We start from the raw sequence: 13,573 nt of genomic DNA on the forward strand, positions 1-13,573 counted from the left end.
TGGTATACCCAGCTTTTGAAAAATACAAATAAAAAAAAAATAGTAAAGAGAAATAAGCGTCCAATGGTGAAAACTTGGCAATTCAAGCACCTTTGATAGGTACCTTGGTGAAAACCTGGTAATTCAGGCGCCTTGTGTGCTAAAGACTAATCCATTATCTATCACTATCCTATCCCTCATCCATCCACCCACCATCCCATAAAACACCTGCTTGTTCCCTTGGTGTTCCAATCAAATATCCAAAATCTGATGGAGCTTGTCAATACCTCCTGTACAGCTTGTAAATCTTGTACCAAAGCTTGTATTATACCTTGTAAATCTTGTACCATACCTTGTATATATCTGAATCTTGTCCAAAGCTTGTACCATATTCCATCTTGTAAATAATCTTGTATCCTAGCCTGTATCCTATCACATGCACACACAGAATCCCATTTTCCTTATGCTTTTCACAAACCATCTACCTATCCACCTATCAATTATTATAGACATCCCATCCTTCACAAACATTTCCATCTCACAAAAAACCAAAACCTGAACAAACTTGTACATTTGTAACATATCTTGGTCTATCAGCTTGTACATCCTCTTTAGCTTAGTATCATTGTATCTATCCGGCTTTCGTGTTAGTTCATCCTTGGTCAACATCTTGCACACATCGCACACCTTGGTTAGATATTCCAATTCATCCTTTAGCTAGATCTCCTGTCACCAAAGTGTTATCCTTCTTAGTTCAGCTTGCCAGACGCATCACTCATCCAGATCCATCAGCTTAGGTGCTCTCTGATAGATCCTTGCAGGATATAGCTTTCCTCATGTCTGATCTTGGTCCATTAGTACCTCGTCCTACCCATCTCTTTGGCAAACAGTTCTCTTTTGGATTTTCACTTTCTTTTGATTTGGGATCTTCCCTTTTGGGTCTTGAAATATCTTTTCCAAGCAATCTCCTTGTTCCCTCCTCAAGGTTGCCACGATCTTCCATATCATGGTATGTTGCAAATGGGGCAATTAGAGCGTAAGGTCTTGATCAGGTCTTTTGCTTGTTTTCTTTTTCTGCTTGTGGGTTACCTAGTGTCATTTCCATGCTGCTTCCTCTGGGATTCATGTGTGATACTGGGACAATCCTTGCGTGTTTTTTTCAAGTCAGTTCGTCAGTCCTCTGGACGGTTGGTGAAAAGGCCTTGATGTTCTTGGTAACCTTGGCAATTAACCAACAGTCCTATAGCAAATCTAGTGCTCAACTACATGGTGGTACTTCTCTTTGAAGTATCCCCCCGCTCAAAAAGCTGCAATGGATTCCCTTCATCTCCATTATACCCCATCCACATCCTACATCTGTCGCTCCTACCCTAGCTTATGCATCAGTATCTCTTTGAATCACTCCTCACGCTTAGCTTTAGGGATCCACAATCCTAGTCTTAGGGATCCACCAATCCAAATCAATCCACCAAGCCTCATCTTTCGAGATCCACAATCCTAGTCCTAGGGATCTCCGAAACCCATCTTCCGCCAATCTGACTCTTTGAAATCTTGTTGCATCAGCTTTATCATTCTATCATCCATCTCCCTACCATTGATTCCTTTTATAGCGCTCCGCTCCTCCTCCCCCCCCCCCCCAATCCTGGAAAGTCTTAAGCTTGCTTTACTGTTGTGCCCTTGATTTCCCTTCATCATTCTCCCATAGTGAGATTTTGAGCTCATTCAGCCCCTTCTCTTTGCCAACGTGTGTCTTAGCTCATCTCAATTTCTTGTACTTTTCAAGAAGTCATCGAGCCTCATTTCTCTCCCCACCACCTTCTTGAGGGGGCATCATCTAAGTCTAGTCTCTCCTCTTCTTATCCGAGACTGGGGCAACCTTGTTGCTAAAACATCTTCTTCGTGTCGTCTTCATTTGAACTTCTTTGAAATAGTGTTGTCTCAACACTATGTCAAAGAGGGGCAAAATGTAGACACCTAAATTTGATTACACTATTTTAGTAATCCTATTTAGTTATCTAAAAAGGCATTATTAATTAAATTTCTATTTAATTAATCCTTTGTCATCCCCTAGTTGATTAATTTAATTAATCATCTATAGTCCTAATTGATAAATCAAATAATCTATTATTTATCAATTAAATCCTATTCTTCTATCTAATTCCAAAAATCCCTATTTACTAAATAGATCTATTTGATAAATGAAATCCTCAAATTCAAAAACCCCTAACCTATCTCTAATCCTCCATTTAGCCTAATCCACTCCATCCACCCATACTAACCAAGCTTAGCCACTAACTCACCCACCCTCATTAATGCCATCCACTTGCACATCTCTAACATCCCTAATCTAATCCTAAACCCAAGCCTAATCCACCCCCTAATGTTGTCACATTCCTTAAACAAGTTTAAGACTTTCCTAATCCAAACCAAAGTCTCCCCTCAAAAAACCCAACCACTAAGTCATGAGTGCTCTTACAAAACATAAAAGACTCTTACAAACCCACTCATGACTCTTACATCCATCTTCCACACTCTTCCCTCTTCCACACTCATTCCTCTTACATCCCTCTTACATACTCAACCCCACTCATCATGCCTTTAACCAACCCTTTACCCTACCCTCTCACACTCATCCTCCTTGTGACAAGTGTCACCTTTCCATTGGTGCTAAACAAGCACAATCCATGTGCTCTCCTTTGAGTGCATCCTAGCCCTCCTTAAGCCTTCATCCATCCTTGCATCTAAGCCCTCCATCCCTCTACCCCTTAGCCTATAAATTGAATCCCATCTCAAGCCATTTCATCAACAATCTTTGAGCTAAAGTTACCATGCTATTTTGAGAACCAAGCCATCAATCTTACCCTTATAATGCCAAATTTAGAGCTCACAAAGCTACCAATTTGCCATTACCCATCTCCATTGAAGCAGCTTTTGAGCATCTTGAGCATACATCCACAGCAAAAGGACACATCTACAGAATCAAGAAAGCATGGAGTTTTTTATCTTGTGAGGTTTGCACTTCTTGTTTGCTTTCTTTGTCTAAGCATATATGTGAATTTAGTTTTTGGTTTGTGAATGTTTACTTTATTTGTTAATGTTCTTTGCATACTAAATATTGTTCTACACATGGGACTCATTTGTAAACATTAAAGAAGAAGATGATGTCATTTCCTCTATTATACTGAATGAGTATGGAACACAACTTGAGACATCTTCTACATAAGAGTATGTCTTAGAAAGCATTCTGCATTTATCTGATGAACTGCATTATTTCGAGTCTGCATAGCTTATGCATTCACTCCTGCCACATGAGATAGATTCACAACCAATTGTGCAATTTTCAATGGCTGAAAAAGTAGTCAAAACAACAATAATTCCAGGAAGAGAATTAAATATAAGTAAGTCCTTATCTCAAGCACAACATCATGATACCCTGCAGCTGTTACAAAAGCATCAGGATGCTTTTACTTGGGAGTATACAGATATGAAAGGTTTGGATCCTGCACTCTGTACCCATAGAATTTATATCAGTCCGGATTATAAACCTGTGAGACAACCTCAGCGTAGGATAAACCCAGCATTAAGGGATATTTTCAAAAATGAATTGCAAAAGTTACTCAATGCTGGCTTCATATACCCTATTTCTGATAGCCAATGTGTGTCACCATTGGTTATTATTCCCAAAAAAAGGAGAAAATGGCAAGTCTGCATAAATTATAGAGAACTTAACTCGGCTACCAAGAAGGATCATTTTCCATTACCTTTTGTCAATCAAGTCCTTGACAATCTTGCAGGAAACAAATACTTTTCATTCTTAGACAGGTTCAGTGGTTACAATCAAATCCAGATAGCACCAGAAGATTAGGACAAGACAACATTCACATGTCCATGGGGAACATTTTCTTATTCTTTCCTACCATTTGGTTTGTGCAATGCACCTGCAACTTTCCAAAGAGCTATTATTAGCATTTTTTCTGACATATCTGCAAATTGTTTGGAAGTATATATGGATGACTTCACCACATATGGGCAAACATTTAAAGAAGCCAAGGACAACTTGGACAAGGTTTTACAAGGATGCAAAGACTAAAATTTGTCTTTAAATAGTGAAAAGTGCTTTATGATGATGCAAGAAGGAGTGGTGTTGGGACACTTTATTTCCCCTAAAGGAATTGAAGTAGATCCAGCAAAAATAGAAGTCATACATACATTGGTTGTACCAGCTAAATTGAAATAATTCAAATTTTTTTTAGGACATGCGAGATATTATCGACATTTTATCAAAGATTTCAGTCAAATTGCAGCACCTTTATACAAATTGCTTCGAAAAGATGCAAAGTTTGTATGGGATTCAGAGTGTGCAAAAGCTTTCTTGCAGCTTAAGGAAGTCCTCTCAACAGCACCAGTGCTTCGAGGACCAAATTGGGAGTTACCTTTTCACATACACACAGACGCTTCAGATCATGCCATAGGAGCGGTACTTGGCCAAAAGATAGATTCAGTAGAACATGCAATTTACTATATCAGTAAAAATCTTCAAAGAGCTAAGTATAACTACACATTGATAGAGAAAAAACTACTTGCTATAATTTATGCTCTGAATAAATTCAGACATAATATTACAGGATACCAAATATTTGTAAATACAGATCACTCTGTTATCAAATATCTGATGAACAAGCCAGCAATCTCTGGACGATTGGCTCGATGGTTGTTGCTAATGCAAGAATTTGACATCACCATTATTGACAAGCCAGGGAAATCAAATGTTGTAGCTGATTTCTTGTCTCGTCTTCAAACACCTGATGATCTTGCAGCCATAGAAGATAGCTTTCTTGATGAACATCTCTTCCTTTTGTCAACACAAAACCCTTGGTATGCTGACATTGCCAACTATCTAACTACTGGCAAAACTCCTTCACATTTTTCTGCAAAAGAGAAACGAGTACTAGTAGAAAAGAGTTTTAATTTCTCATGAATCTCAAGATTCATGTTTTATACTAGACCAAATCAGGTAACACAACGATGTCTTAGAGAGGATGAAACATATGATGTTCTTCGAGCTTGTCATGATGAGCCCTGTGGTGGACACTTTGCTAACAAATAGATTGCATTAAAGATTTTGAATACAGGTTATTATTGGCCTACACTTCACAAGCATGTGGCTCAGTATACAAAAAAATGTGATAAATGTCAAAGAATGGGTAGACCGACAAAAACAAGAGAAATGCCCCTACATCCACAGATAGTAGTAGAACCATTTAATAAATGGGGAATTGATTTTGTTGGCCCTATTGAACCACCATCAGAAGGGAAGAGTTACATATTGGTTTGCACTGATTATGTTACTAAGTGGGCTGAAGCAAAACCCATTAAGTGTCCCCGTGACAATAATGTTGCAAAGTTTCTGTACGAATGTATCTTTACCAAATTTGGTGTTCCAAGAGAATTACAATCAGATCAAGGGCCTCAGTTCACATCTAACCTAATAGTAGCAGTCATGGAGGAATATAAAATTTTGCATGGAAAATCATCTTCGTATCATCCACAAGCTAATGGACAGGTAGAAGTGACAAATAGAGAGCTGGAACATATTCTCACTAAAACAATGTCTTTGCATCATAAAGATTGGGCAGCTAAACTTCCTGAAGCCTTATGGGCGTACAAAACAATGTGGAAATCCACTATTGGGTTTATGCCTTTCCAACTCCTATATGGGAAGATAGTTGTCATGCCTATTGAATTTGAGCATAAAACTCTGCGGATAGCTTTGGAACTTGATATTACCCTTCCTACAGCACAACAGGATCGCATTTTGCATCTCAATGAGTTGGATGAATGGAAAAAATCAGCTCTTCATAACACAAAATTAATTCAAAGTCAAACAAAGCAATGGCATGACAAATTCATTAAAGATAGAGAATTCTTTGTTGGTGATTGGGCACTCCTGTATGATTCATGATATCAGCATCACCAAGGCAAATTTCAAACTCAATAGCTTGGTCCCTATGAAATCATTACAATTTTTAACAACGGAGCAATTCAACTATCAACAATTGATCTGGTTAAATTCAAACTCCTGGTTAATGGGCATCGCCTGAAGTTATATCATAAACCAGAAACCAGGGAAGAATTTCTTCAACAGTTCACCACAATAGAAACATCTCTTCCTATAGCCACTTCGTCTGAAGCTTCCACTCAGACACCTGCAGCCCCTTCAATTTATTTTCAAGGCCTTCATAATAAAAATTTTGCGCTCATGCGAAAAATCATTCCTTTACCACCTCATTCCATCTCATCTTCTTATCTTTCCATCATCATTCCATCTCACTTTCCTTCTCGAATAAGGCACTTCTTGAATCATCCTTCCTATTGCACCTCAGGTCAGTCACACTCGACCCCTTTGCATTTATTTACTTTATTATTTATTTAGGAAAGCATGTTATTTCAATTTTTGGAATTTGCAATCTTTACGATCTAGTGGGATCCAGTCTCTGCTAGGTTGGGGGGAGGGAAAATCGAAATCATGAATGCAAAATCAAGGAAATCTTAAGTTGGCATATAGGATGTACGAGAAAGGGTCATTTCAGTAATGAGCTAGCAACCCTTTGTACTTCCAAAATATGTGCAATAATGTAAAGAAGGCTAACTATTAAATCATGATTTCACATAACTCCTCATTAATATGGCGTATGTTTTTTAGCACGGTCTTTATCCCCATTATGGTTTGGTGATTAAAATGTCGTCATGAAGTACTGAAGGATGTGATGTTTGGAAAGTATTGAAGTATTGCAATTTTCCTCTATTGAAACCCCTATAGCTATCATCGCCCATACTTTCAAAATCATTTTCAGTAAATTTTCTTGTACTGGCATTTTTTTTTTTGAAAATATGGGTGGAGAACCTCAGCGGCATGAACTAGCAGATCACAGAGTCTTACTCGCAGACCCAACAACATGTAGTTTGTTTCAGCAACGAGGATGGCTAGCTTATTGTCTCAGTTTGAAGTAGTTTGATTAGGAAATTGCACTCCAATTTCATAATACATTGAAGAATGGATATGCAACTGTTAAGGGCATTCGGGTAGAATTCATCGAAGAAGTGGTGGCAGAATTTTTTGGTTTACCCACAAATGGACAACGTTGGATAGAGGACATGGATGCATGACAAGCAAAAGAGCAATTTTAAGTACCGGGAGATCCTCAGTTGGAGGAAAACAAAAAGCAAGGTACATTACGGTTATCTCTCCCTCTGCAATTCATCCACCCTACTGAATTTATCATAAGAAATTTTACCTGTAAAGGAAGATATTCCTATTTGCATGCTGTTCATTTCAAAATTCTGAGTGGTTTGTGACATGGGGATTTTCCTATAAATCTTCTAAGTTTCCTTTATAATATCATTAAAAGGCAAGCTACCTATGTACAACAAGGCAAAACCCAATCGGTATCCCACCATTGTTTGATTAGGGCTATAATTGAAAAGGAGTTGACTAGGCAGCACTTGGGAACATGGGATGATTTTGTAAAGCTAATGTCAGAGGGACCTAAAAGGGGTAGACCTAAAGGGCAAGGAGTAGGGACAAGAGAGAAAATTGCTGTAGGAGTCAAGAAATTAGTATATAGAATGGCTCAAGAAGCTTCGGCTTCTGCTTCTACACCTAAAACTACAAAGAGGAAAATTTTGACCATAGAAGCCTCAACTTCTAGGAAAAAAAAATCACACACAGTTGCCAAAGAGGAAGGTTCAAAAAAAGTACCTCCAGTATCACAAGAACCTAACCCAAATAAAGGGAAATCTGTTGATAAGGGCAAGAAACCAATTTCTACTCCACGGCGAGTCACCAGAATGTCTGGAGTAAATTTAAGAACTGAATCTCCTGCGCCACCTATTGAGCCTCCTATACCACCTATTGATATTGAAACTCCAGTACCTACACCTGCATAATCACTGGAGCACACATCACCTACTCCTAAACATGAAAATAATCTTGAGGAAATTCCCACAAAACTGAATAGTCCTATTAATGTTGATAGTGACATAGAGTCCTCAGAAGAAATAGTGTCTGGATTTGAACAACCAATGGGGGAAACTGATAATCTACCACAAGAGGAATATCCATCTATTGCACAAGAAATGGTTCAGGAAATTGTTGAAAATTTTCAAGTTAAAATGACTATTGCATCCTATCCTACAGCCAGTGCCCCTTCAGAAAAAGTTGATAACATTGTTGCTTGTCAAAATAAAAGCTTTGATGAACATTCTCAGGATGACAACACTACTGACCACCATCATCTTGAACATCACCTTGAAGATTATAGACCTATTTTTCATTGTCATACACCACTGGACATTTCCACTCCATTAACAGCCAACTTAAGTTTGTATCAACAGTTTCAATCGAAAAAAGAAAACTAGGATTTAGAAAAGAAGCAATTGCTTAGAACTATCAGAGAGCAAGCACAACAAATTGAAGAAAAGGACAGTGAAATTATGATCCTATAGCAACATGTCACAAAAATTACAGAGCTCATTCTAGATCTTGTAAATTGTAGGTCCCCATCTCTAGTTTACACACTATTCCTAAAGGAGCAAATGATTAATTTTTAGTTGTCTCGAATTACTCGGGGGTTGAACCCTTCCTTACATACTCCTCAGGAATTTTATGCAACATTCAATTTATTTCCAATGACTCTGAAGAATCTCCTCTGTGAATTATATGTTCATAATCTTGTCATACTAGATGATAAAGATTGGAATTCATTGTTATATGTGGGAGATGTGCAGTTTAGGGCTGTTATGTCATGGATGCAGAATGAGATCAGTCGAGAGAACCAGGCTGCTCCCTATAGGGAAAAAAAAATGTTTGAACCATTGTATATTTGGCCAGAAATACAAAACACTTACAGAGTATTCTTTGATTGGCTTTCCGTTAACAATAATCGAAGTGTTGCTGCCAAAATCCACCCTGTCTGCGAACAGGCATTTCTGGATTGGGAGTAGCATTGTTCTGCAAATGTCCCTGATGTTATAAAAGCTTCTCTTTAAAGATGGATTCAATTGCCAAAAGACCTGAAAACCAGGGAGTTGCACTCTCCCCAAAATCTGGAATTAGCCATCAGTAGGATGCCTAGATATCTAACGTTGGAAAGAAATCAAAAAAATTATTGGGTACCTCTTCGTTTCCAACCGCCAATACTCTTGCATCCTATGCTTGGAAAACATGATCTATTTGTTGAATATAAAATGACAGCTGAAGAATAGAAATGGGAAAGATTGAAACAAAATCATGGGTATTTTAATTACAGAGCTCATGAATCAGGGGAGAAAATCACAAATGACCTTAGACTGCAGATGAGGATCAGAAACCTATAGATGTTGAAGGGACCAGCCTTAGGACGATTGGGGGGGAAAATGATGACGTGAATAAATAGAAGTTTTATTAGCTCTTTTTGTGAACATTTGTCTATAACATACTGAACCTTATCATACTTTAGTATAAATGTTTTGAACTTTTGATGTATAAAGTATGGACATAGGGCATAAAATAATCAGAATTATATTCAAAAAAGGGGTTCATTTTGTGGTAAAAATCCTTCTTCATGAACGTTTGATATGGGTAGATCTTCCTGCAGCTGAAGAGATTGCAAAAACTATTAGTTGAATAATTAATGCATTTTCTTTATAAACTAATAAATGAGAATAAATGTTTGCAGGAAGTCTTGTGTGTATTAAATGTTGATCGTAGGATACAAGCTGAGCGGGAATTAAACAAACTACAAAGGAATAGCGCTAAAGCATTGATGACATTAAGGAAAACACTGTTGTAGCTAGAAGACTTGGCGGCAAAGTTAGAAGGGACTTGTGTTAATGAATAACAAAGCGAGACCTGATAAAGCAGCTGTGCAAGGAAGCAAGCATCAAAGCAATCAGTTAAACATGTAATGCACGATACCTAGATTCCTGGAAAGCTGTTTGAAGATAGATAAAAGAGAAAAATCTAGCATTTTCTATGATCTATATTTATGGGGAATTTAAGGGATAATTTATGTCTTTTAGAGTGCATGTTTGCAGTCTTAAGTTGTAACTAGCTTTCTTTCATAAGGAAGTCATAGTTTTAGTAGTTTTTTGTTCTTCCTTATAAATAAGACCTCGTCTATATCTATGAGGTTAGGTAGAAAATAGACAGACAGAGTTGATAGACATCTTATCATTTTTAAGTTATTGTAATACTACATATTGGATTAATAAATGCCTTTGCTGAGTTTCTACATTTTTATCTGAGTTTTTCTTCCCTTCATTCTTCTGTGGGGGCCCACGTGAAAGGTGGAGTTTGCTTTAGTAAGTAGGGGTTAGACTCAGTTTTCTAAGTTAAGATTAGAATTGTTGTTCCTGCAGCCACTAGAAACAGAACCAGTTACTGTTCCTGTAGCAGTAGGTGCATAGATGTATGGCTAAATGATTAGAATTTCCTTCCAAGTATTTGATAGTTGTCTTTCCTTTGGATAAAACAAGATTTCCTTAATGGTTATTGCATTCAAAGTAGTAGTGACTTTTAGTGAAAACTAGAGCATATACTTTGCAGACATCATCTCAAGTTCACGCTCCCGGATAGACATTTAATGAAAATCAGCATAATAATTTGGTGGTAAGGGATGTCCAATCCTGCAACTAAAAGGGTTTTATATTTATTAGACAAGGGGGGGGGGGGTTGTTCGTGTAAATAAGTATTTACTATTTACACTATACTTAATTTTATGTAGGTTAATGCATTATTTTATTATTTCTTAGGTGAGACACTTAGGAGTTTGTGTACTCTTATGAGTTGTCATGTTGATAACACTGGAATAAGCAACTCTAGTTTAGCACATGGTGTCTACAACACTGGAGCTTGCATAATTAACTAAGTTGTCATGTAGACAACATAGTTATTTGCACTTTTATTTTAGCACATGGTGTCTACAACATAATTTTGCATACTACACCTTTGTAGGCTTATCCTCTCATCATCATACTTACTCCTGTGCTTAATGGAGGATAATCCACTTCTGGTGGACATGTGCTTGGTTGTAAGATTTATCAGTATGTTGATTCCTAGGCATTCTAGAAGCATTCTAGAGGCCTTTATATATAGGCACTCCTAGTGTACTTACACATTGAATTGAATTAAATATCGTTATTTTCATCATACTCTTTTGGTCTACTATTGTGCTTGTGCTTGAGTTCCTAAATCTTGGGTGATTTTTCCCTAAGGCAAATTCTTACATGGTATTAGAGCTATACCAAATTCTTACAAAAACATAAAATAAAATGGATTTATGTATATTTTTCAAAAAGTGAATGTCAATTTTAAAATATAACATGATATTTTAAATCATGCAGTTGCAGCTAGAGAGTCCACCTTTTGAACACTAAAATGATCATATCTTTTGATTTCCAACTCTGATTAAGCCCTAAGATAGATCAAATTAAAGGGAAAACCAAAATCAACGATTTGAGAAAAGGCAAAAGATAAAAAGCTAACAAAAACCAAACTCAAAAATGAAGAAAATGACAATGAAGGCTTCAAAAATTAAGCATAGGCTAAACAAACATAAAAACTAAAAAGACTGGATGAAATCCTTCAGTAAAAGGATCCATTATAACAATTAGAGTTGATTTATTGATCAATGTTATCCAATTAATTAATGAACTAACATAGAGAAATGTGAAAATAAGTTAAAATTATTTTGTACTGTTACCTACATTTTGTGGTGACAAAATGTATGACAACACATCTTCTTGGTCATCACTGTGTAGCTCGATCTCTATTGTTTTGTCTCACTCAAATTGTACTATCTCACTTAGTTTTCATTGTGCTTGCTCACTACTTCATTTTCCCTCTTCAGCTTTCTTGGCCATGACTAACACTTAGCTAATACTTCTTGCTCGACTATCTCTTAAGTTCCTTAATCTTCTTCTTCATTGACCTAGTGAAACTGTGACTCGATCAAGCTTAGTGTTTTACTCAACTTCTTGTTTTCTCTTCTATAAATCAACTCAGCTATCTTTTTCACTTCATATAATGATTAAAATACACATTATCTTGTCAAAGACTAATTGATCAAGTGCCCATAGTAATTCTATCATACTTGTTCTTCTTCACTCAACAACTTCATTAGTTCATCTAGTTGTCTCTCTTTTGAAATCCTCTTCATCAATCAACTAATATGACACTCTACACTATTAAAAAATTTCTCACCAGTAAGGTTTGACATCAATGACAACATAACAATTATTCCAATTGTAGTTTGCAATAGCATATGCATGTATATAGAAATGGGAGGGTCATTTACGCATAAGTGAAGATTTTATGTTCCATTACAAGATACCCAACAAGCAATTAAAGATCACAAAAAGGAATTTTATGTCCATTTGCATGCTTGTTAAAAGCATGGAATGAGTGTTTAATGCACTTGAAAAGTGGGTTTTATCTTGCATTTTTATGTGAGACAAATAACTTTCTTCATGAAAGTAGCTCAATGTTTGGAATGGTTTTTTAAATCTTGACTTCATATACAAGAATGAAGAGCTTCTTGCACATGCAACTTGGAGAATTTTAGATGAAAGGAAAAGGATCATATCAGAAACTAAGAATGTGTGAATCTGAGAATGAAAAGAAGGACTTGCATTTTCATATATATACATATATCAAAAACTAAGAATGTGTGAATCTAAGAATGAAAAGAAAGACTTGCATTTTCACACACACACACACACACACAAAATTAATCCCCAAAATTGCACAAGAAAAATTTACCTCTTTTGGGAAAACAAGTGAAAAGTTATTCCCAAAATCTTTGAAGAAATATGAAAATAAATCCAAATGATTTTTGGATTTAGAGAAAGATCCCAAAAAATGTTGTTATATAAATAAAGGTTTTGAATCAATCTTGTTGAGAAATGAGTACATATTCAAGTCAATATTGAAACCTTGCAAGTTTAGATGATGAAGAAATAAAATGCATAAGTTTAACAAAAAGATTGGAATAGTCATATTTGGAAATGTTTGATCTTAATACAAGATGCAATGGAGAATAAAATTGGCATCCAAGTATGAAAAAATGTGGATTTGAATGAAGAGAATGAGATGGAAATCCAATTTTTGTATTGTAGGTGATTTTCTAACTTCAAGTTGCATGTATAAAAGCTTGCATTTGCATCAACAAAACTCATTTTCTGCTGAAAACATGCCCTACACAGGATTTCAATCTCCAAATATGACTCTTAAAACTTGATTTTTTTACCTCCAAACTATTTTATTCAAAATGTGCCCTAGATAGGATTTTTTTAATAAAATACATGTTTTTGGCAACTTGTGAATGCTTAAGAAATCACCGTCCAACCTTCAAATTGTTGAACACAACAATTGAGAGAGTAAAAATGTATTTTTTGGGAGCATTTACACATGTATTCTCTCAAAAAATCTCCACTTCCAAATCTTGCAAGACAAAACACACTTTTTCATCTCATTTACATGTAAAAACAAATTCCCTACCCATTTGTTATGAGTTAAAACAATATTAAAAGGATAATGTCTAGCTTTTTAAAAATA

This window comes from Cupressus sempervirens, chromosome 9 (genome assembly GCF_028749045.1).
Source record: "Cupressus sempervirens isolate cs-2001-9-10 chromosome 9, ASM2874904v1, whole genome shotgun sequence".
In the NCBI taxonomy this organism is placed as follows: Eukaryota; Viridiplantae; Streptophyta; class Pinopsida; order Cupressales; family Cupressaceae; genus Cupressus; species Cupressus sempervirens.